The sequence below is a fragment of the Stegodyphus dumicola genome, chromosome 1 (genome assembly GCF_044657685.1).
Source record: "Stegodyphus dumicola isolate Sdum_Otavi_A_Nest chromosome 1, ASM4465768v1".
In the NCBI taxonomy this organism is placed as follows: Eukaryota; Metazoa; Arthropoda; class Arachnida; order Araneae; family Eresidae; genus Stegodyphus; species Stegodyphus dumicola.
Window position 1 is genome coordinate 294,294,681 of NC_140768.1, and position 25,069 is coordinate 294,319,749.

At 36.4% G+C, this 25,069-nt stretch overlaps 1 protein-coding gene across 2 annotated transcripts in view; it reads right to left on the reverse strand.

Annotated features, from left to right (window-relative positions):
- LOC118190364 (protein diaphanous-like) overlaps positions 1–3,381 on the reverse strand; it is an 89,578-nt gene extending 86,197 nt beyond the window's left edge. For both annotated transcript variants that reach the window (XM_035361069.2, XM_035361070.2), the window contains exon 1: positions 2,944–3,381. The gene's annotated coding sequence lies outside the window, so the exon portion shown is untranslated. The remainder of the gene's footprint in view (positions 1–2,943) is intronic.
- Between the last annotated feature and the right edge of the window lie 21,688 nt (positions 3,382–25,069).

The following is a 25,069-nucleotide window of genomic DNA, read 5'->3' on the forward strand; positions in this document are numbered from 1 at the left end:
CGCAGTATTACTGCTCATTTTATGAGCACAATCTCCGACCAGCTTTGAGAAAAAAACGGCGACACTTTCTGCAGAACACTCCTCTCATTTTGCATGACAATGCTCGGCCACATGCAGCGCAAGCGGTGACTGATTTGTTCAAGCGATGGGGCTGGGAAGTTCTTTACCATCCACCATACTTCCCAGATCTAAGCCCTTGTGACTATGACTTAATTCCTAAGATGAAGGAACCACTTCCTGGCACTCGCTTCCAAACTGTTCCCGAGATTCTTGCAGCAGTAGACCGGTCCATTCAAACTATCTACAAAACAGGCGCTGCTACAGGTATTCTGCGACTTCCACATCATTGGAAACGGGTTGTACACAATGCTGGCGACTATATTGAAGGACTGTAAAACATGGTGACATGAATCACTTTTGTATTCCTTGTAAATAAATAGTTGCCACTATTAAAGTTCCAACCCTCGTATATTAGTAATTCCCAAAATATGCTATTGTTAGAGAATTTTCAAAGAATTACAAAAAGCTTTGAAATTTTTGTCTTACTGTGTAACTATGAATATTTATTTTTAATTTAATTTATGCACATTAATTATCTGTTAATAGCTCCATTTAGACTGGAGTTTCTGATGGATCTTCTCCAATGAATTTTAACGTTATTCAAGTGCAAATGAGATGATGCATGGCATTGGAGATATTTTGGTACTTTTCTGTTTTGCCGGCGCAAGCGTTAAAGTCGCCAATAATGGTACAACCGATGCCAAATGGAATATTCTCGCTGGTAACCTTTTACGTCTCATTTTCAAAACAAGTCGCAGCTTTTTCTTATCCGATTGATTGTTTCTTTCAATACTGGCATATAATTACATAGAATTTTTATCAGATAGTTCAGTTTTATGTCTAAGGCCATTTTCGGTAATTAAGTCAATTATGATGCAATTACAGCGCTTATCCGAAGCTGAAAATATAGAAAAGGTAAAGTCAAGAATTAAATTCATCAATTCTAACGAGAATACATTAGCGAAGTAAAGCACTGCAGTTTTACATAATTTCTGAGTACAAATTGAAATATTTCTCGCATTTAAACTTGTGTTCCAAACTAAGATTTAACTTGAAATTAATGTAGATAATTACTGAGAGCATTAGATTTTTGTAGAGTAGTTCACGTGAGATGTGCGCTGGGGTCACATGATATGAACCGGCGAATCAGGATGTTGAACCATGAAAGTATAGTAAATTCTTAAATTAATGTCTTTTTACAAATTGTCTTTATTTATTGGCTTTTTATAAAATTTTAAGCGATATTAAAATGTTTATGCCTTCAAAAAAAGAATTCTTAGAACTAACATTTTTTTAATATTTTTTATGCGTATACTGTATGTTGTTGCCAATAAAGTCTGCTTGGCGATATTTGCGCTGGCGAAACGGAAAAGTACTGATATTTTTTTAACTTGCTTAGAAGACTGCAACTTAACATCAAACATAAATAGTAATGTAAAATTTAATTAGATGGCAGAAATCCTGGGTAAAGGAATTTTTTTTCCCAATACTTTATTGCAAATTTTAATTAAAGAGGCAGTAAATGCAGTATTTTAGACCCCATAATAATTTATTACGTCAAATCCTGATTAACCAAGCCCTGTCTAAAAAGAAAATTAAATTTACTTACTGACGAAGTGATGGAAAATTACCATAAAAAACCAACACAGTTAAAGAAAACTATCCATGAAAAATGTGAAAGAAAAGGAAAATATGTATGAAAAAACAGAGGTAATAGCAGATACATTTTGGAGTTATTTTTAATGAACTACTTTAGTACTTTCCTAGCTGACCAGAGAGGAAAGTGGTTAGTGACTCAGACTGCTGTACCGAAGGGTCCAGGTTCGAATATCGGAGAAAGCATGGATATAATTTGTCCATTTGTTCATAGAGGCAACAGAGGCACACCTATTAGATGCCTCCATAGTACACTGGCCACAACTTCTGGCCTTAGTAGTGGCCAATGCCTACAAAAAACTAGAGCCCGCCATTAAAAAAAAATAAAATAAAACTTTAGTACTTTCAATGTTCCAGGATTAATCACAATTCTGCATTAACCATGGACTCGTCCCTGGTATTATTCTACTTAATACGAAGTTAAATGTATTACATTCATATAATTATTCTCGTGATATCCAAAAAACTTGACAAAATACAAAATCCAAACCTCCGGAAGAGTAGTGTTTTTATTTATTTATATACATATATATGAAAAATAGGAGAAAGAGTAGTTTCTGAGAATAGCATCTTGTCTTAGCATATACTTAATACATCATGTATGCACAGCTCATTTTTTCATAATAAAGCATGCGAAGGAATCCCCTTTGGCACTAAATAAAACACCTCCAAAATATCAAGATGGTGATCAAAGATTAAGATAGTATATATCAAAATAATGATCATATATTAGATCATAAAGCTGGAATCAAACAGCATAACTTAACTTTTTACATTATGATCACATATAGAATTGATACTAATGATAAAATATGGTACCTAAGATTTTCAAATCTAGGTGCGATATTTGATCAGCTATAATTTTTAATTTCAAACCTTCATAATTCATGCAGAATCTTGTTTTAATAACAGATTTTCTATTTCAATGGAAATTAAACCCTATATATATATATATATATATATATATATATATTATATACTATACATTATTATATTGGAAACATAAGTTAACTTGAACAGCTATGTAAAACTTATAGTCGTTTCTTTCAAAAGTGCACTGCTAATTCAATAAGATTGCAAGAACTCAAAAATACTAGTGACACTGTATTAAAAATAATTTTTGCACCATTATACAATTAATATGAGCATAAAATGCCTGATTTAACTCTGGTACATTATCACTCATGCTCAGATTTGATAAAAAAAAATTTTGAAAGCAATACTTACTTGGTTATGTATATAACAATATTAAATTTTCAGCTGTCACAGTACAAAACACTATTCTTTTCAAAACTATGCTTCAAGTTTTCTCTTCATATGCTATGCATAAATGTATTTAAAACAAGTACTTTATCAGTATGTCCTTCAAAGCATAAATTAGTCATCAGATATTGTTAAAATGTATGCACCCCAAATCACCTTTCGGCAACAGCAAGAAGCTGGACGAGTAACAAAATATTAACTTGGGCGTATCAGGTGCGGCGATTGAGTACATAATTCAAATTTTAATACAGAATCAGTGGAAATGAACCATATCAAAAGATGTACAATAATGTTATCATAACGGCAACTTTAGTGTTAAAAAAAAGTTTATACAGTGCGCCAGTTATAAGAAAAGTATGTAAATACCACACACGAATCTTGTTTCCGTGTTTAAACTTGTTGCCAGATTTCATTCACGTAGCAAAGCATGAATCATTTCCATAAAAAGATATTTTACGAATATTTTTTCTTACTGGAAAAGGGGGTGGGGAGTCCTGACGTAATATTACCAAAATTTCCTTTTGTGATTTTACTATTGTTATGTTGACATAGATTAAGCTGACAGAAAAATTTTGGAATAATCTATGAACGGTTGTCAGTGTATCTCATCAACGAGTTCTCGAGCTTTTTTCGTATGCTATATTATTTTTATTTATAGCAATAATTTATATCCAAATGTCTCCGAAACAAAACTCTCCGTCAAACTGCAAATGCGAAGATAAAGATAAAAGAGAGCCCCAGTATGTATGCAAAATATGCGAAGAGAACAAGGAGTGTAAGAAATGCGGGCATCATCCTGAAAGTATACTTATTGATTTTTTGTTGATTTATTATAACATATAAAATATTTGCCCATATAAAAAAGATTTTGTTCCTGTTGCAGTGCTTTCAAATATTATTGCTCTTCTATATACTTTTTTTTTTTTTTTTTTTTTTTCAGTCATTCATAAAAATTTCGCTCCAAGTTCTAAAACATACTCTTTATTTAAAAATTCAAATCGAAATCTCTCATACAAAAATATTTCATGATTAAAATTTAAATTAAGTTAAATTCCTTAGGCTAAAAGTAATTTTTAAAATTAAACTTTCAACCTAGAATTTTAGATCGAGTGCACTGAATTTAACATCTGTAACACAGCCAGATCAAGCTTTACAGCTGTATAAAAGAAACGCTTTAAGTAACCACATCGAGAGCTGTATGAGAACCTAATTAAGAGCTAAATCAAAGTAGGATTAAATTGAGCAGTCATATCAGAGTCTGATTAAAACTGTTAGAAGCTCTAAGCCAGGGATGCACAACTCAAATCTGTAAAGGGTCATTTAAGGAATGTTGAAATTGGTTAAGGCTGCACTTTAGAATATTTTATCAGTAACTCTTATTATTATGTTTAAAAAATATCAACCCAAACATTTGCACTTTATATTAATTACCTATAAAAGTAATCAAAAACTTGAAAAATGATGTACTGTTTTGATTCTGACTTTAAATATTAATATTTACAGAATTGCAAACAATGATTTGCAAGTTTACGTCAACAGAAAAAAGAATTCGTTTACAGTAAAGAAGCACACGATTCCAAATGCAAATGAGAAAATGAAAATTTAAAATATTATCGCCTTATCCTAAGTATATAATCAGATTGTACCAAATAATTTAACTTACTTTCACAACTTCGATGACAAAAGAACCTCTTGAATCAAAAATTGTTCATTGTTGAACTGTTGAAACTATTAAAATTAAAAATGTTGAAACGAAACTTGAAAAGCGGAAAAACATGTTTTGACAGTAGCATCGTCTCGACTCACTTACTGCTCTTTTGGCAGCTAAAAAACTTTTTTCTTTTTCTTTTTTTCTTTTTTTTTCTTTTTTTTTTTTTTAGTCCAAAGGGGCTTTGTCTCTGAAGGACTATTGTTTTCGTTTTGCGATTTTGTGTCGGACTCATAAACGTCGGTTCACTTTTCAAACTGTTGCCACAAAATGTTAGAGTCCTGCATTATATTTGAAGAAATTAAATAATGAAAAATCTGCATAAATGATTGTCTATTTCTCGCATTGTGATAAAACAATGGTACATAGAGCCATCGAATTTTGAATGACGAAATCCTACTGCGAATATGGGCATCTGAAATCCCAAATTTGGAATTTGTTTTATTATAGATTTTATATTTTGTAAAACTTTAACGAATTTTTGATTTACAAACTCAATGCTTTAAAAGCGAGAAATGGCAACGTTATATAGAAAAAAAATACTTTTATCTCCAGCTCGCGAGACTGTGTATATCGGAAATTCTAAAGATATGCTTAATTTAACATTATTTTGCGATATTGCTCTTGAACTGAATTTTATGGTTTAAGTGCAAAGAACATGATATTTAATAAATAAAGGTAACACTCAAAACGTTAAAAAAACGCCCCTTTGGACGTAATTTAAAATCTGAAACATTTCAGTTTTTTTTTTTTTTTTTTTTTTTTTTTTTTTTAGTCCAAAGGGGCTTTGTCTCTGAAGGACTATTGTTTTCGTTTTGCGATTTTGTGTCGGACTCATAAACGTCGGTTCACTTTTCAAACTGTTGCCACAAAATGTTAGAGTCCTGCATTATATTTGAAGAAATTAAATAATGAAAAATCTGCATAAATGATTGTCTATTTCTCGCATTGTGATAAAACAATGGTACATAGAGCCATCGAATTTTGAATGACGAAATCCTACTGCGAATATGGGCATCTGAAATCCCAAATTTGGAATTTGTTTTATTATAGATTTTATATTTTGTAAAACTTTAACGAATTTTTGATTTACAAACTCAATGCTTTAAAAGCGAGAAATGGCAACGTTATATAGAAAAAAAATACTTTTATCTCCAGCTCGCGAGACTGTGTATATCGGAAATTCTAAAGATATGCTTAATTTAACATTATTTTGCGATATTGCTCTTGAACTGAATTTTATGGTTTAAGTGCAAAGAACATGATATTTAATAAATAAAGGTAACACTCAAAACGTTAAAAAAACGCCCCTTTGGACGTAATTTAAAATCTGAAACATTTCAGTTTTTTTTTTTTTTTTTTTTTTTTTTTTTTGGTCTTTTTTAACAGCACAACGTTTTTGCTTATACTTATATGTATATCGCACATCCATTTACGTGTAATAACACAACAATGCAACTTTTCCAAAAACAGGGAGATTTTGTTACAATTACAAAACTGAATTACGAAAGTATCGCAAAATAAAAAATTAAAAAAAAAAAAAAAAAACTACTAACTCAGCACAAATGGAAAAAAATTGTTGCAATTTTTTTTTTTCCTTGCAACAAAAGCGATTTTTTTTCTTTCAAATAAAAATTCTGCTTAAAACAACCAAAATGCACTCAGCAAAACATGTTTTATAGCTTTAATCAATTCTTTTTTCTGGTCGCAAGCCACATTATCAAAAGATTAATTACGGGCCGCAGAAAATCTCCCGGCGGGCCACCGTAAATTGAGCATCCCTGCCCTAGGCACTTAAAGATTTGGGTGCCCTCACATATATTTATGCCAGTTTTATTCTTATTTCTTCGTTCCTGGCTTAGTTTAGCTGCATTATACATGATAAAACTGGCAAAACTGGAAATTATATGGTTTCCCTTTCTTTAAACTCTTTTCTTGGTGCTCCCTTTCCTTGATGTTCTAAGCACGTGCTTAGTTTGTTTATTGTAAATCCAGCTCCGAGTTACCTTATATATTTTTAGCCCAAAGGGGCTATTAATTTCCAAACGGGATTTCGCGTTTATTCACTTTTCAAACTGTTGCCACAAAATAATATCTCCATGAACTATACTTAAAGAAATTAAATAATAAAGAATCTGCATGCATGCATGAATGTTTCTCGCAATATGAAGAAGCAACGGTGCCTAGAGCCATCACCTTTCGAATAACGTAGTCCTCCAACCGAACATGGGCACCTGGAGGCCCGAATTTGGAATTAATAATTTGTTTTATTATCTATTTAAAATTCTGTAAAACTTTAACAAATTTTTATTAACAAACTCAACAATTTCAAAGTGAATAATGGCAACACTGTACGGGGGAAATTTTTTTTTTCGTCTAGAGCGCGCGAGACGCTGTATGGGAGATTCTAAACATATGCTCTTTTTAAATTATTTTGTGATATTGCTGTTCAATTGAATTTTATTGTTTAAGTGCAAAGAACATGATATTTAATAAATAAAGAAAACGAAAGAAAACATTAAAAACACGCAGTTTTGGGCGTAATTATAAAATATGAATGCTTTCAGATTTTTTTAATACTTTTTAACTTTTATTTTATTTATTTATTTTTATATTTTATTTTATTTATTTATTTTATATTTTTGTTTATTTCATATGTTTACATTTTTATGGATTCGTTTTACCGATAATATTAATGCGGATAATATATTCGTTATATTTTATTTGAATTAAGATTATGAGTTGATTTAAATGATAGATTTTAGATTTCAATTTGTTACTTTTTTATTGTTATATACATTATGTTTCGGTGAAACTGCAAGACAAATTTTGGAAGAGTTATTTTTAACTATTATTGTTAATATTCAGAATGATGAATTTAAAAGTGGATTAAGAATTTTGTAGCCCCAAATTATTGGCAGTATAAAAGAACAAAATTCGAAATGATGCCATCACAAGTGAAAGAGGAAGAGATCATTCAGTTCACCAATATTTTTACCTTTTTCGAAGTTCATACTTTACAGTACGTTTTCTTATTGCCTTTCTCAAGAATTTTAATCCTGTCAGTGGTTGCTAAAAATTTAGTTTCTAGGTTTAATATCTACTTTAAATTCGATATTTGGAATTTATAGGGAAGAATTGGAAGATGTTCTATAATTAGGAAATTATATTTGTTTGTTTCTATTCTCTAGCAGAAAAGCGAAATTAACCTTTCTCTGTATGTAATTTTGGTTTCCAATTTTCGTTTCTAAAAACTTCTGTGCACTTTATATGAAATTAAGTGTTAGTATTCAGTTACATGTGGGCTTACCAGCGGCTGAGCGGTAAAGTCGCTGAAAACTGGTAGTTCGGGTCCAAGGTTCGAATTCTGCGAACAGGCTGGCTGCATGGGCGTTTCCGTGTTTTTCCCATGTGTAACGTGTATACCAGTCAGTTTACCTTAGAAATGTCCTCCACGAAAGCATCCTTCGCCTTAGGCAAATAGCTCTCGAGGTTTTGCCTTAATTACGTAAACCAAACCAAACCAAACCAAACCAAACCACTTACATGTGTTTCGCAAATATTTCTCGAAGAGTCTCCCTTTTCGATAAATCCTTTATTGCTCGTACATGGTAGCCAGATTTTCTCATCAATTCGTATCACTGATGTGTCTTTACATTTCTGTTCTTCTCTATAACTATCGAAAACAAAACAAAACAAAATCTTTGAAAATTTTTGAAGGGATACAATGTCATCGTTGCCTTCAGTATTTCGCAGGTTTCAACTGGTCCTTTTTCAAAAATCTAACTGCAGAGTTTAATATTAGCCAGCGATCAATAAAGAGCATTTTCATGTATCGCTAGTCACAAGATATCTGACTTAAAATATTCAAATATGTGGTCGGGATCATGTGAAGCGACTCGATGATTACTGTCTTACAACAAATAAGGATTCCCCACACTGGGAACTAGAGGTCTATTGAGTACACTTTGGAACTATTCGCCGCTCATTAACTTTCGCTTTCTACAACTTGCCGCTCATTAACAGTAAACACGATAATAAGACTTCGACTGGGATGGAATCACGTCTAAGACGGAGTGAAGGTCGACAAGAATCGAACGAGCATGAGATCTGGAGAATCGACACAAGAATCAAACGAGCCGTTAATCTCTTGCACTCATCTTTCAAATGTAGTTTTGAGATTCCCTAAAGTCTCCATTCTACATAGAACTGGCAATAAAATTATTTCATGAAAATGAGAAATGATAAAAATTAGAACTCACTTTTAACATGGATAAACATTCTTTTCTGTCCTAAAATGGAATCGAACTTTCTTTGCACTCTCCCAACAAGAACTCTCGGTGGGTGAACTCTAAAAAGACTGCCCGTATTTTTTTTGACGAATCACTGTTCTCTTGCTCAGTAAAGTGAATCGGTTCTTTGAATCAGTTTGCAAATAGAACGACCCTATTGGGAACACTATACAAGAATATTTTCTCACGAATTCAACACTCGACTTTCAAGTCATCGTGAAGTTTACTTCACACATAGCCTAATTTTAAAGAATAAATGGTTATATATTCTAATATTTACTATTGCATATGAAATAATAAGAAGAAGAATTAGTCATCCTCCCAAGTACTGACCGCACTCGACGATGTTTGGACTTTGGTGATCGGACGAGAGCCGGTGCTTTCAGTGGGTTTTTATAATGAACCTGCGGCATCTCTCGAACTTTTAGCATGCTAGTGAACTGTTACAGAAGTGAAATCCTTTTGAAATGTAATATTTTATACTTAAATCGCTCGGATCCGTAAATAAGTATAAATTTTACAGTCAGTTTTGACAGGGGTTTGACTCCTGTGCCCGAGTATCCTGGCTACCTGTGTTTAGTACTCTGATTACACCATTGAACCCCCGTGATGAGAATTATTGATAATCGCGAGGTATTTTGACTTGTCTGCTATTTAATCAAGTTCAAACTCTATTAAAAATAATGCCTGAATCTGACTGAATTGGAGGCTTGAGGGAGAAACAGCAGGCATATCGAAGTATATTATTTATATTTACAGATAAGCCTTTAATCTTCATAAAAAGTTGCCTAATTTTATCCTTCTTTTACAACATGCATTAAAAAAAAAAAAAAAAAAAAAAAAAAAAAAAAAAAAGAAGCGTAAAATTTCATACAGTAACTGAAACTTTAGAACTTTTTAATCATCATATTTTAACCGTGAACCGGAAGTTTTAATTAAACGAGTCCTTATTTTTATCCTTATTCCATCCTTATTTTTATTTTAATAGGATGCAGCTGAAAAATAACCAAATATTAATTATGTTTTCGAACTGCATTAAATAACGACAAATCAAACGTCTTATTAGGAAGCCCTTTGAAATAGAAACAAATTGTTTAATTAACTAAAATTTGTTACAATTTTTGAACAAGAATTGTTCCATACAAACTACATTTTCTGAGCTATGGGTGTGTGTGTGTATTTAATTATGGCAAAGCACACTAGGGCTATCTGCCTAAGGGGAGGGATGCCTTCGTGGAGGACTTTCTAAGGGAAACTGGCTCGTATACACGTTACACATGGGAAAAACCACGAAAACGCCCATGCAGCCAGCCCGTTCGCGGGATTCGAACCTCAGACCGAACTACAAGTGTTCAGCGACTTTACCGCTCGGCCGCTGGTGGGCCTCTGAGCTATGGGATTTTACTTGATCTGAGAACGTTAATTAATCCATAACTCCAATAAAAGTAAAGTGAATTATCGCTAGGTCTGGAGTAACTACAAAATCGTGGAAAGGTTTAAACAACTTTTTTATTTAAACAGAATTTAGAACATAAATAAATTTTCTTGCATTAACAATACTAGCCACAGCTCGTGGTGATGCAATTAAAGAAGCAGTCAAATTCAAGTTAAAACCTGGAACAGTGGTCAAAGATTACAAATCTTACTTGAAGCTGGTTCTTCCCATGCATCAAAATCAACATGTCGGCAGCAATTCAACACAGAGTTGAATAACAGTAATCTACCATCAAAGCTGGTAGGAACTATGGGTGGCGTGCACGTGCAGCCAGAATGACACTTACCTAACTCATTTACTTTCTGGTGAAGAAAAGGGAAAATAGAAGTTAAATTTAAGATATAAATCATGATAATCATAATTATGGTTATAATAATCGGTAAATCTTCGGATTATGGTAACTTGGCGATTTTTTGGCGAAACTTTGGCGACCAACCCTCTGCAGCGGCAGCGCCAAACAGGCGATACGGACTTAAAAACTGTACAGAAAAGCGCCAATTGGCGAAACAGTAAACCCGTTTGGCAAACCTACAGGCTGACGGGGAGAGAAGAATTTTCCCCGGCAGTCAAGTGGAACTACTTCAACAAATGTGTGCGTCTCTGCTTCGCCGAGATATGTGAACTTGTGTACTCGCATCTGTACTGTGCTCTGAATTTCTTAAGCCGTTATAATGTACCCGGCAACTGTTACTTTTCCTTATTAAATTTGATTATTAATTGTAACATGTCTATCTTAACTAAGATTTCGGCTTTCCTAGTTAATGTTAGGGATATTTGGTGGTCGTGTGTGCTTAATGCATGATACAATTAAAGAAAATAAGAGTAGACAATCTCCTATAACAAAACAATATATTAAGTACTAAATTACAATTTAAATTACATTGCAGAGATCAACACAGAGGTCGGAACACAGTTCATGCTACCATCGCGTACAGTTGTGTGACGAGAAGTCTGAGTGAGTAAAGATGTCGCTTTGCTGCTCCGATTAAGAACTGGATTTTACACGTGGCGCCATCTCATGAATAGAAGTTGAAGTATCTGTCGGAACGCCACAGTACTCCCCCCCAAATACCATCGGTACGTTATAAGTACTTTGGGTTAAATTTAACCTTTCTTCCAGATCTGGTAGTTTTAGGTTGCTCTTTTACGGGATGTAAGCTTTCTTCCGGGAGTGATGTTGATGAGGAAGTTGTTGGATCTTGCATTAGAAATGCTGGTTTGAGACGATCGATTCCAATCACTGATTGTTTGCCATTGCAGATGATGGTGAAATGTTTCGGTGTTCGTTTGACAACTTTGAATGGACCATCATATGAAGGTGTTAAAGTTGGCTTAATTGCATCGTTGCGCACGAATACGTGCGAAGATGTCTCAAGCGCAGGATGTACAAAATAGCTTGGCTGGTTATGCGAAGATGCTGGGGTTGGCGAGATATTGCTCATGGTCTCACGTAAACGTTGAAGGAATGTTGGAGGGTCGATTATTGGAGTAGATTCTGGGTGAAAGAATTCACCTGGCAGACGGAGGGTTGCACCATATAACATTTCAGCACAAGTGCTACCAATGTCTTCTTTGAATGCTGCGCGAAGACCAAGCAAGACTAGGGGTAAGGCATCTGTCCAGTTTGTGCTACTGTGGCACTTCAGACTTTGTTTCAGAGATCGGTGAAAGCGTTCCACCATCCATTTCCAGATGGATGGTATGGTGTTGTGCGAATATGGCGAATGCCAAGAAGAGAGGTGAGTGATGCGAACAAGTGACATTGAAATTGTCGGCCTTGGTCAGTAGTGATGGTGGTAGGCATGCCAAATCTTGAAAGCCACTGGGAGATGAATGCTCGAGCTACAGTTTCAGCGGATATATTTTCAATAGGAATGGCTTCAGGCCATCTTGTGTACCGATCAATACAAGTGAGGAGGTAAGTGTAACCATTTGAAGGAGGCAATGGGCCAACCAAGTCTAAGTGCACATGATCAAAGCGTCTTGCTGGAAGGTTAAATTGTTGAATGGGGCTGTGAGTGTGACGGGATACTTTACACCGTTGACAACTAATATATGAACGAGTCCATTCTGTGATGTCTTGATTCATTGCTGGCCAGACAAATCTGTCTGCGATCAGCTTTTTGGTGGCACGGATTCCAGGATGTGCCAAATTGTGCAAGGCAAATTGTGCAAGGCCAAATTGTGCAAGGCATTAAACACTTCACGTCTAAAATTGACAGGAATATAGGGACGTATTCTATTGTTCTCTATGTCACAGTAAATTTTAAGCGTTGGATCAATGTGCAGCGGTTGTAACTGAAGGGAGGTTTGTGGATTTGAGATTAGGTTCTTGAGTTCCTCATCATGCAATTGAGCTTTTGCAATTTCAGAGAAATCTGGGGTAGTGAGGTTGATATTGTTTACCCGAGACAAGGCATCAGCGACACAATTATCAGTACCAGAGACATATCTGATATCTGTACTAAACTGGGCGATGAAACCCAGATGTCGAAGCTGACGAGGAGAACATGAGTCAGAGTTTTTTCTAAAAGCGAAGGTTAATGGTCGATGATCAGTGAAAATGATGAAGTCGTGTCCTTCCAAGTTGTGCCGGAAGTATTTAACAGCACAGTACACAGCAAGTAGCTCTCTGTCATATGTGCTGTATTTCCTTTCTGCAGTAGTAAGTTTTCTGGAGAAGAATGCCATTGGGGAAAGTCCTTTAGTGGTATGGGCCTGAAGCACTGCTCCTATGGCCGTGTCAGATGCATCTACCATAATAGAGAGCTGATCACTAGGTGAGTGATAAGAAAGTGTGGCTGCATTTGCCAGATCGTGTTTGCATTGCACGAATGCTGCAGATGCAGATTCAGTCCAAGGGACAGCTCGTTGATCTTTTTTTTTTTTTGCTATTCTTCAGAAATTCATGTAGGCAGGCTTGTGTTTTTGCGGCATTTGGCAGAAAGCGTCGGTAGAAATTTAACATTGCTAGAAAACGCTTCAGTTCAGAGATGGTTTTGGGCTGGGGTAGGTCGTTAATTGCTTTGACTCTTTCCGGTAAAGGTTTGACTCCATTCTGGGTAATAAGACATCCAAGAAAGGAAACTGAGGGTTGACCAAGTACACATTTGGATGGATTTAGTTTTAATCCATGATCTTTAAGGCGAGTGAAAATCTGACGCAGATGTTGAAAATGTTCTTCCGCATCTGTAGATGCAACCAGGATATCATCAAAATATGGGATGCAGAAATTGAGGCCAGACAGTACTTGGTGTATGAAACGCTGAAATGTTTGGCCAGCATTGCGAAGGCCAAATGGCATATATAAGTACTCAAAGAGACCAAATGGTGTAGTCACTGCGGTCTTGGGCACATCTTCAGCATGCACTGGGATCTGATGATATGCTCTGGCAAGATCGAGAGTAGAAAATATGTTTGTTCCATGAAAAAAATGGGTACAGTCTTGGATATGTGGGACTGGATATCTGTCAGGGACTGTGACGGCATTAAGTCGACGATAATCTCCACACGGCCGCCAGTCACCATTAGACTTTTTAACCATGTGAAGTGGACTGGCCCATGGGCTTTTAGATGGGCGAATGGTTCCCTGTGCTAGCATGAATTCAAATTCTTTGCGAGCAGCTTTTAGCATCTCTGGAGAAAGACGACGAGGCTTGGAAAATACAGGTGGGCCATGTGTTTCAATGTGATGATACACTTCTGGCTGATGAGTATGCTGCCCTGATTTGGATGGGTTTAAAATGTCAGGGAATTCTGCTAATAACCGATGAAACCGTGTGCTGCCCGATAAAACACTTATGTTGGTAGGTACGTTTGATACGTGAGAAGCTTGGCCCTGTGATGTCAGCTGAGTTGTAGCATCAATTAAGCAATTATTCTTGACATCCACTAGAAGGTGGAAATGTGTCAAGAAGTCGACACCAATAATTGCTTGAGTTACATCAGCAATAATAAAAGGCCAGTTGAAAGTCCGGCGCAAGTTTAAATCAAGTGTCAATAGTTTGGTGCCGTAGGTTGCAATTTGGGTACCATTGGCTGCATACAGTACAAGTTTATTAAGTTGGTGAGCATTTGTTTTAGTTCTCGGGAGCACTGATATGTCAGCTCCAGTATCTACTAGAAAACATAACTGAGTTGAACGATCAGCCAGCACTATTCTGTCGATGTGGCGGACATTCTGTTGGCCAGCAGAAGACCGCCCATTTAGTTTCCCGCTTGTACAAAAGTGCATGGAGGGGCACACTTGCGAGCTTGAGAGCCGAAATTCATATGATAAAAACATATGCCACTTGTGGGATCTTTGTACTGCGTTCGAGTATTGCGACGAGATCGACTCCTGCTTCGGGCACGAAATTTATTACGTGGGCCCTGATTTGATCGATTGTATCTCCGTGAAGCATGAAGACTTGTAGAGAGTTCAGATACTTTTTTGGTCAATTCAGCCACTTGTTGTTCGAGGGATGAACTGGAAGGTGCAGCATTAGCAGCACTGACATAAGCTGGAGTAACAGGTTCATTAATTTTGTCAGCCATTGCTGCTAAACAGGTTAGATCTTCATTGGAAGCAGCAAGAATTATTTGTATGTTATTAGGGAGACGCGAAAGCCATAGTGACTTCAAGTCGTCACTAAAATGGCTTCCTGCCAGATCACGCATTCGTGACAGCAAGTATGAAGGTCGCTGATCTCCAAGTTCAAGTCCTTGTAGTAAAGTACGTATTTTTGAAGATTCACTTTCTGAATAGATTTCAGTGAGCCGCTGTTTCAGTTTGGAGTATTTATCACAATCAGGTGGTTTGAGAATTAAGTCATGCACTGAATTCAGAATATCAGACTCAATTGCTGCAACTACATGGTTGAATTTTGTAGAATCCTCACTAATGCGAGCGATAGAAAATTGTGCTTCGATCTGAGCGAACCACAATGAAAGATTATTTTTCCAGAAAGGCGGTGGCTTCACCGCAACGCGTGTGATTTGTGGCTCTGGTGGAATATCGTCGGGCATACTGATAGATAATTTTCACTTTAAATAATAAACACTTAACAGCACAAATATTGTAGCATGAAGATACACTATTGATATTTTGCCATAACAATAAATATTTTAACCATGCATAAAAAATTTACGTAATGATACACACACAAATAAGACAGGGTCAGCAATTACACACACAAATAATATTTTACCGAAATGCATTTGAAAAGAAACCCTTATTTGAGAAAAAAAATGATGCGTTCATTTTGTATTGCGCACGCACAATATCACCACTTCACAATGAAAGGCACTTTCGAAGGAAAAATGAAATCACTCCTGTAGCACATGGGAAAAAAATTCGCTACTTTCGAACACTGAGGGAAGAATTTTGCCGTAGCACGTTGCAGAAAAATTACTGATGTAGCACATTTAGCGAAAATCACTGTTGTAGCACATTTGTCACAAAAGTTGAATGATCTAAGAATTATTGCACGACGGCGAAGTCAGCGGAACGGAACAGATCACATTGATGATTTGCTGAAGCACCTTGCGATGATATGCACGACTTTGAAAAAAAAAAAACACAAGCAATATATATCAATACTTCTAGAAATAATTGAAGGGGTACGTTGTAGCATACGTTTAATGTCCATATTCGTTGTTATTTTTAGTCAGTTCTTCAGAATGCCTTGGATGCACGTGGCTTAGGGTCGTTGAAAATCCATTGTCAGTAGCGTGCTCAGTCAAAAGGTCACCACTTTTGGTGGTCGTGTGTGCTTAATGCATGATACAATTAAAGAAAATAAGAGTAGACAATCTCCTATAACAAAACAATATATTAAGTACTAAATTACAATTTAAATTACATTGCAGAGATCAACACAGAGGTCGGAACACAGTTCATGCTACCATCGCGTACAGTTGTGTGACGAGAAGTCTGAGTAAGTAAAGATGTCGCTTTGCTGCTCCGATTAAGAACTGGATTTTACACGTGGCGCCATCTCATGAATAGAAGTTGAAGTATCTGTCGGAACGCCAGAGATATTTTCGTATGCACGTGTTACTCACACGTACATCATTGGTGACCCTGTCCCTCGCTCCTTCTGTTTCGATCCCTAATGACTATCTGTCTCAGTCTTTGTTAAAAAACTAAAAATATGCCTTATTTTGATGCCAATGCTCTTCCTTATGACTGATAAAGGCTCCACCCTATGTATTTCCTCCTCATTTTATCGTACGGATTACACGTGGTTTATCACACTTAAGGAGGATTTACAGGTATGTGGTCAAATTTTTTTAATTATCTGTGATTGGTCTTAATTATGTTTTTGTGATATGTTTTGCTCTAAAATTATAGTTTTAATTTAATTATTGATTGTTTAAAATTGATCTTTGGGTAATATTTGTGCTCACACTTTTATTGAGATGTTGAATGTCTTCATTATTTTATTCTAAATTGATACTGTTTTGATAAGGTATAGTGCAAAACATTAAGTTTACGATTTACGATATATTTATAATTGGCAACCATGCCAGGATCGGAAGGCCAAACCAACGAGGAATCGAATATGGCGATTCAGGAGCCACAAATCTCACACGTGGCAGTTAAAATTCCCCCTTTATGGAAAAAAAATGTTAAACTTTGGTTTATTCAAGTTGAAAGTAACTTTGCTTTAGCGAAGATTAGTAGCGATAGTACAAAATACAACCACGTGGTTTCTTCGATAGACCCTGAAACTCTTTCCGCAGTATCAGATATTTTATTTAATCCCCCAGCGACGGCTAAATATGATGCTCTTAAAGCTAGGTTAATAGTAGAATTCTCAGATTCGGAAAGCGAGCAAATACGCAGACTTATTTTTGAATTGCATTTAGGGGACGACAAACCATCTCACTTATTGAGAAAAATGAGAGAATTAGGTGGAAACTGTATAACTGACGAATTTTTAAAATCATTATGGCTGCAAAGGTTACCTTCCGAGGTGCATGCCATTTTATCAAAAGTTCGGAATCCTTAGACAATTTAGCAAAAATGGCTGATAAGATAGCTGAAGTGCGCACGCCAACGAACAACAGCGTGTTCGCGGTCCAGGCAGCTTCGGCGAGTTCCCCCAGAAACCCTAACGATTCTGGTGCCCCCCTCGAGGAGCTTAAGGCCTTAAGGAGTGAAATCTCTGCCCTAAGTAAACAAGTCGAGCGACTCTCCCGCGGAAAAACGAGGAATAATTTCCCCCGGGATCAACATAACACAGCACGTAGTTTTTCGCGTGGGCATTCCCGAGAGCGTGTGAACAATTATTGTTATTTTCATTCGCGATTCGGTAATAATGCACGAAAATGTCGAGCACCTTGTTCCTTTTCTCAGAACACTACGGCCCAGGAAAACTAGTAGTAGCGGCTGTCGATCGAAATTCATCGGCAGTCGCACATGCATGTCGTTTACATGTTTACGATAACAGATTAAATTTAAACTTTTTGATTGATTCGGGCTCGGATGTTTCATGTGTGACACCGACTTCTAAGTTTAAGAAAATGCATCCTGATTCGCTTCAATTATTTGCCGCGAATAATTCCAGAATTTCTACGTATGGAACAAAATTGTTAACTGTGAATTTAGGACTTAGACGAAATTTTTCTTGGAAGTTTTTAATCGCCGATGTACCAGTGCCTATAATAGGAGCCGACTTTTTAAGGCATTTTGATCTTTTAATCGATTTAAAATGAGGTATGCTTATCTATAATACTACGAAATTAACTCGTATTGGTTCTCTTTCCGATTCTAAAAATTATTTTTCGGTAAAGTTAATATCTGGTGATTCACCATATCACAGAATCTTGAAAGACTTTCCGGAAGTACTGAAGTTAAAATCCGATTCGGGTAGAGTAAAGCATAGTACGGTTCATTACATCGAAACAAACGGTCCTCCTGTGCACAGTAAACCGCGTAGGTTAAGCCCTAAGTTATACGAAGCAGTAAAAAAAGAATTTCAATTTATGATAGATCAAGGTATTTGTAGACCATCAAAATCAGCATGGTCATCACCTCTTCATGTAGTTTCTAAAAGTTCGGGCGACATACGGCCAGTAGGAAACTACCGAAAACTAAACGCGTGCACCGAACCCGACAGATACCCTATCCCGCATTTACAAGACTTTAATAATACGCTTAGCGGAAAGACAATTTTTTCAGAAATTGATATCGTTCGGGCATATCATCATATACCAGTCCATCCAGATCATATACCGAAAACTGCAGTTTGCACCCCATTTGGTCTTTTCGAATTTCCGTTTTTAAATTTCGGACTGTGCGGAGCAGCTCAAACCTTTCAAAGGTTTATGAACGAAATTCTTGGAGATCTAAAATTCGCCTACGTCTACTTAGATGATATTTTGATATTTAGTGATACGGAAGATGAGCATAAATCTCACCTACGTACTGTTTTTGAAAGATTAACTTCATATGGATTGACAATTAACGCTTCGAAATGTGTTTTCGGCGTTCTGGAAATATCTTTTTTAGGCCATATAATCAATAAAGATGGTACCAAGCCTCTGACGAACAAAGTGGAACCGATACTTAACTACCCACTTCCTAAAACGGTAAAAGATTTGCAGAGATTTTTAGGATTTTTAAATTTTTACCGTCGATTTTTACCCAACGTAGCCCAGAATCAAATACATTTAACTTCGTATTTAAAAGGGGCTAAGAAAAATGATAAGACAATCCTGAATTTGTCTGAGGAAGCGCGGAGTGAATTTCAAAAGTGCAAACAGCTAATCGCTAATGCTGTTCTTTTGGCACACCCGAAGAAAGATGCCCAGTTGGTTTTACAGGTTGATGCGTCAGACTTCGCGATCGGTGGAACGCTATCACAAATAGTTGATAGAAATTTACAGCCTCTCGCATTTTTCTCACGAAAGCTTTCGCAGGCGGAAAGGAACTATAGTGCGTATGATCGAGAGCTATTGGCAGCTTATGCTGCTATTAGGCATTTTAAGCATATGTTGGAAGCACGGAACGTTTCTTTAATCACCGATCACAAACCGCTCACGTATGCATTCCGACAGCGTTTGGATAAGTGTTCACCTCGTCAGGCTAGGCAGTTAGACTTTATCTCACAATTCACCACTGAAATTCGCCATATAAAAGGTTCGGAGAATATCGCTGCCGACGTACTTTCGCGTATAGAAGCAATAAGCATGCCTAACCCTATCGACTATGAGGAAATCGCTAAAATGCAAGAAATCGACCCAGAATTACAAACATTGCTTAAAGAGTCAAAAGTTCTACATCTCAAAAAACTTACCTTACCGAATTGTAGCTTACCGATATATTGTGATGTGTCAACAGGTAACGCCCGCCCTTACATTCCTCCGGCATTCCGTGAGAAAGTTTTTGCCACCTTGCACAATTTGTCTCACCCCGGCATTCGCGCATCAACAAAGTTAGTATGTTCACGGTTTGTTTGGTCTTCCATCCGCAAAGATTGCGCGAAATGGGCACGGCAGTGCATTCCGTGCCAGAAAGCAAAAGTAAGCAGGCATACTAGAACCCCGTTAATGAAGTTTCCAGACCAATCACAGAGGTTTGATCACGTCCACCTTGACCTTGTTGGTCCCCTACCTCCTTCTCAAAATAATTATTACTGTCTAACTATGATAGATAGATTTACTAGATGGCCCGAAGCAGTACCCATACCAGACATAACAGCACGCACAGTAGCACAGGCTTTCTATGACCACTGGATTACTCGATTTGGTTGTCCGACTGTTATTACTACCGACCAAGGGCGACAGTTTGAAAGCGGCTTATTTCGAGCCCTTTCCCAATTATTGGGAATCAAAGGGATCAGGACGTCTCCGTACCACCCACAGGCGAATGGACTGATCGAGGAATTCCACCGTCCTTTGAAAGCTGCCTTAAAAGCGCACGATACTAGTGACTGGGTGGCTGCCCTTCAAACGCTGCTGATGGGTTTCCGCGCCGCTCTCAAAGAGGACATAGGAGCAACCACTTCTGAACTGGTGTATGGAAAGACTATCCGTCTCCCAGGAGAATTTTTCAATCCGACACCTCCGGATGCGTCCCCCAAACAGTTTGTGGAGGATTTAAAATCTCACTTTGCCAGTGTCCGCCCGACCGCGACTTCTAGCCACGGCCAGCGAACATGTTTCATTCATCCACGCCTTCACAAGTCCACATATGTGCTTGTTCGACACGACGGAGTTAGAAAACCACTTCAAACTCCTTATGATGGACCATTTAAGGTGCTAGAAAGACAAGATAAAACGTTTGATCTCGAAATAAAAGGGACTAAGCAAACGATCTCCATAGATAGACTGAAACCCGCTTTTATAACCATGGACTCTTCTCAAGTTGCTTCCAAGAGTGTGAAAAAAACTTCGGACAATTGTATCACCCGTTCTGGACGATTAATCCGACCCCCGCAGCGGTATGTCACATTTCGTTGACACTGCGGAGGGAGTATGCAGCGGCAACGCCAAACAGGCGATACGGACTTAAAAACTGTACAGAAAAGCGCCAATTGGCGAAACAGTAAACCCGTTTGGCAAACCTACAGGCTGACGGGGAGAGAAGAATTTTCCCCGGCAGTCAAGTGGAACTACTTCAACAAATGTGTGCGTCTCTGCTTCGCCAAGATATGTGAACTTGTGTAGTCGCATCTGTACTGTGCTCGAAATTTCTTAAGCCGTTATAATGTACCCGGCAACTGTTACTTTTCCTTATTAAATTTGATTATTAATTGTAACATGTCTATCTTAACTAAGATTTCGGCTTTCCTAGTTAATGTTAGGGATATTTTCGTATGCACGTGTTACTCACACGTACATCACCTCCTACGACAACCTGCTAGTATTTTTTCTTGGACGCCATATTGTTTTCACAAAGTAAAGGCTCTTTTTTTTTTACTTAACATTTTTTTCAACAATCTGCTAGCCGAATTACGCTTATGCTAGAACTTTTATGGAACAAAAGTGCCTATCATGACGAAGATTAGGTGCGAAATTGGGAGAAAGTGTAGAATCGCCCACTGCTTGCCGCGTTTTTAAGAATTGCATATACACGGTATCCATGTACACGTCGACCTATTTTCACTTAAAAAAACATCCCAGAATTGCACAAAATTGACATTGCGCCCACTCTTGACTTTATCCATGTACACATACTATTTTCACTTAAAAAGTCAAAGAAAATTGACAAAAACCCAATTCTTCATACTCTTGTATAAAGCGCCAAACAATTAAGTGAGCGATTCTGCACTTTAGCAGCGAAATTGTTTCTCAGTGCTTATTAGATAAAATACCGATTGGAATTTTCCGGAAAATGTCATCTTACATGTCTCATGATCTCTCATTTCTCTGAGACAGAATAATCTGTGATTCGAACTGTGTACTTCTCAGATTATTGCTAAAGTCCTCCCTTTATCGCCTTACCAAAATGTCACCATACTACCTGTTACCATATTCCAAAGATTAGCCCATAATCTAATCAAGGTTAATTTAAATAATAACTCTACATAAGTTTCAGAAACGTTGTTCGTAAGCCAGTCTATGTTATTTTTCACCCCGATTATACACGATTTTTTAATCCTAAGGTTTTGAATATTTAATATGAGTATGATGTTCAATGTAAGGCACGAAAGCACTCTCATTTTTACCGATCTATGTATTTAAAAGGAAGAGTCTGTGTTTGTGTCTTTCGTTCGCGCTGCACGTAACCTAATAGACCCAGGGCTGCGAAATTTAGTACATAAGGTGCGCCAGTGCACCTCGAAGCGATTTTTTACAAAATTCAAATGAGTTTTTTTTTAATTTAATGTGTTTCTATGAAATCGCATCAAATCGATAATTCTGTCATTATATCAGCAACAATGGCACGCGGCCATTGTTGCTGATAGCAGCACTATTGCTACTCGGAAAAAGGAGGGCGATAATTCTGTGCAGTTTTTAAATTTAATGTTTCTCTTGGATACTGGACGTTTGTCGAAAGAAGGCAACGGAAAGTTGGTTAATTTATTTATTAGGATAATTAATGTTTGTATTAAGGGATATTATTTCATTGTAATTTTATTATATGTAATATATTTTTATTGAATTTTTGTTTGTTTTCGTTTTTTCTTTCTTTTATATATATATAAAGTTTTTCTGCAGAATAAAATTCTGTGCAATTTTTTAAAATGTTTGGTATTCGCTTTAGGCATTTTTCTGTTAAATTTAAAAGCCAAACGAAGGCTGGCCACGTAGCGACTAATATATAAATAAACAAATAAATGTACGGAATTAAACACAATGTAATGAAACAGAATCATAATAATAAATAATCGCAATAATAAATAATGATCATCTTCACTTAAAAGAGTTTTTGCCTTAATCCTGTGTTCTTTGAACATAGTGAACAGGGAAAAAATAAAAACGCAAAAAAAAAAAAAAAAAAAAATCCCTTTTACGTGATTCATATCCATCCTCTGTACAGGTAACCCTCGTATAACATGGTGGATAGGTTCTAGAAAATGCCGTGATGTGTGAAACCTTGTTGTATGATACCCAGAGCCAGTATGAAAAGGGAAGTTACGTTCCGAAAACTTCTTAAAAACAAATATTTTTTTTTAAATTATACATAAACAACTTAATTTTTATTAAAAATATATATGTATGTACAACTCAAAACAAAAAATATTACATATTTTAATTTAACGCGACTTTAGTTTAATTAATTTCTTCGTTGTCATTGCTCAGCATAATCAACACAGAACGTTTTTTCAGTGGAAGGAGATCGCTTTCACTTTCAGAATTTCTTTCTTCATTTAAAGTTCTGGCATTCCCCCCCCCTCTTTAAAAAATCTGGAATTTTACTTTGCTTACTAGTTCTTACCGGGTCATTTTAAATTTCTCGATATAGAGCTAGACAGTTGTGCAGCTCCTTTTTTAATTTTCAGTTTATTTCAGCGGAAGGGTCTGCACTCAAGAAAAATAACTCGAGATTTCCAGCTAAGCGTAGGTCTTCTTTTAATTTTTTAATGTTAAATTATTAACTTCAAAATCTTCATCAGTGGTAGTGTCCTCAGAAGCGATTTGATTTATAGCTTCGGATGCCATTTCTATCAAATCTTCGTCAATTATTTCTTCTTCCGCTAATAAATCTTGAACGTCCTCAATAGCCATGTTCATAAAACCTTCGCCTCCGATTGATTTAGCAAGTTTTAATATAGCACGAATTTCATTTTCTGATGATTCACGCTCGTTTCCTATTTCAACTGAAGAGGGGCCATATCTTCTTCTAACATGCATTTCTCGTTGATGCTTTATGTTCCTTCAGCGACAAAGATACCATGTCGATTCAGTTCTTAATTGAAAATGTCTTCCAAGCTTCCATTACATTTAATTGATTTTGAATCGGTTACGTCTAAAATCTACTTAATGCTCTTCTCATGTAATATGCTTTAAAGGTATAAATAATACCTTGATCCAATGGTTGGAGTAACCAAGTAGTGTTAGGTGATAGGAACAGTATTTTGACTTTGGGATGACATAGTATTGTAGAGACATTAGGATTTTTTTTTTGGGGAGGCCGGAGAGATGAAAAATTAACAACCACCTTCACCGGGAATCGAACCACGGACCTCTAGAATACCGGCCCAGTGTGCAGAACCACTGCACCACGAAGGCACGCTCGGAAAGCAGGAGAAATACCTTATAGTATTTATTAAGTGCCTTGAAGCTCAAATTTTTCTGCCTTCTCAGCGTCTGGCACAAAACAGTTTAAAATCCAATCTTTAAATATGTTCTCAGCTACCCAAGCTCTTCAGTTTGCTTTTCACTATACCGGTAAGGTGTTTTTATTTACGCCTTTAAGTGCACAAGGATTTAAAGATCTATAAACTAACAAGTGTTTTGTCATAAAATCCAAAGTCATACTGCACAAAAGTGGAGTTAGACAATTTTTAGATACCTTAAATCAGGATGCAGTTTTTTTTTTCTTTTTTCGATATAAAGTTTCTACTGGACAATTTTTTCCCACCAAAGCCCAGTTTTGTCGGTATCGAAAACTTGAACTGCTGTGTATCCTGTTCTTCTATAATATTTTCAAAATTTTCAGGAAACGTCCTGGCAGCTTCATAATCAGCCAATGCAAATTCTCCTTGAATTCTTATGCTGTGAATTGCAAAATGCTTTTTGAAATTTTCAAACCAACCTTTACTTACCAGAAAATCTGGGTTGACAGAGGGTTCCATGTTCTTTGAGGTGCTTGAAAATTTGAGTGCTTTTTTTTTTTTTTTAATGATATTACCATCCAACGAAATTCTTTTTTGACCGCTATCATCAATCCAAATGCTGAGTGCCTTTTCCATCTTCTCAATTATTGGCGCCCCTGGGGGCGAAATGTACATTTTGCGGATGTCGAAGATCCTGCAGTGAGACTGCACTTCTTAATTCTTTTTCCTTTTTCTTAATATTCTAGACTGTTTCTTCATACCAATTAAAACTTTTTCCAATGTAAGATGCCCTTTCTCCTTTTAAAAGACGGTAAGATTTGTATCTATACTTCTAAAGAAATGAATTTCCTCTTAAACATTTTTTTTTAAATCTTTATCGGAC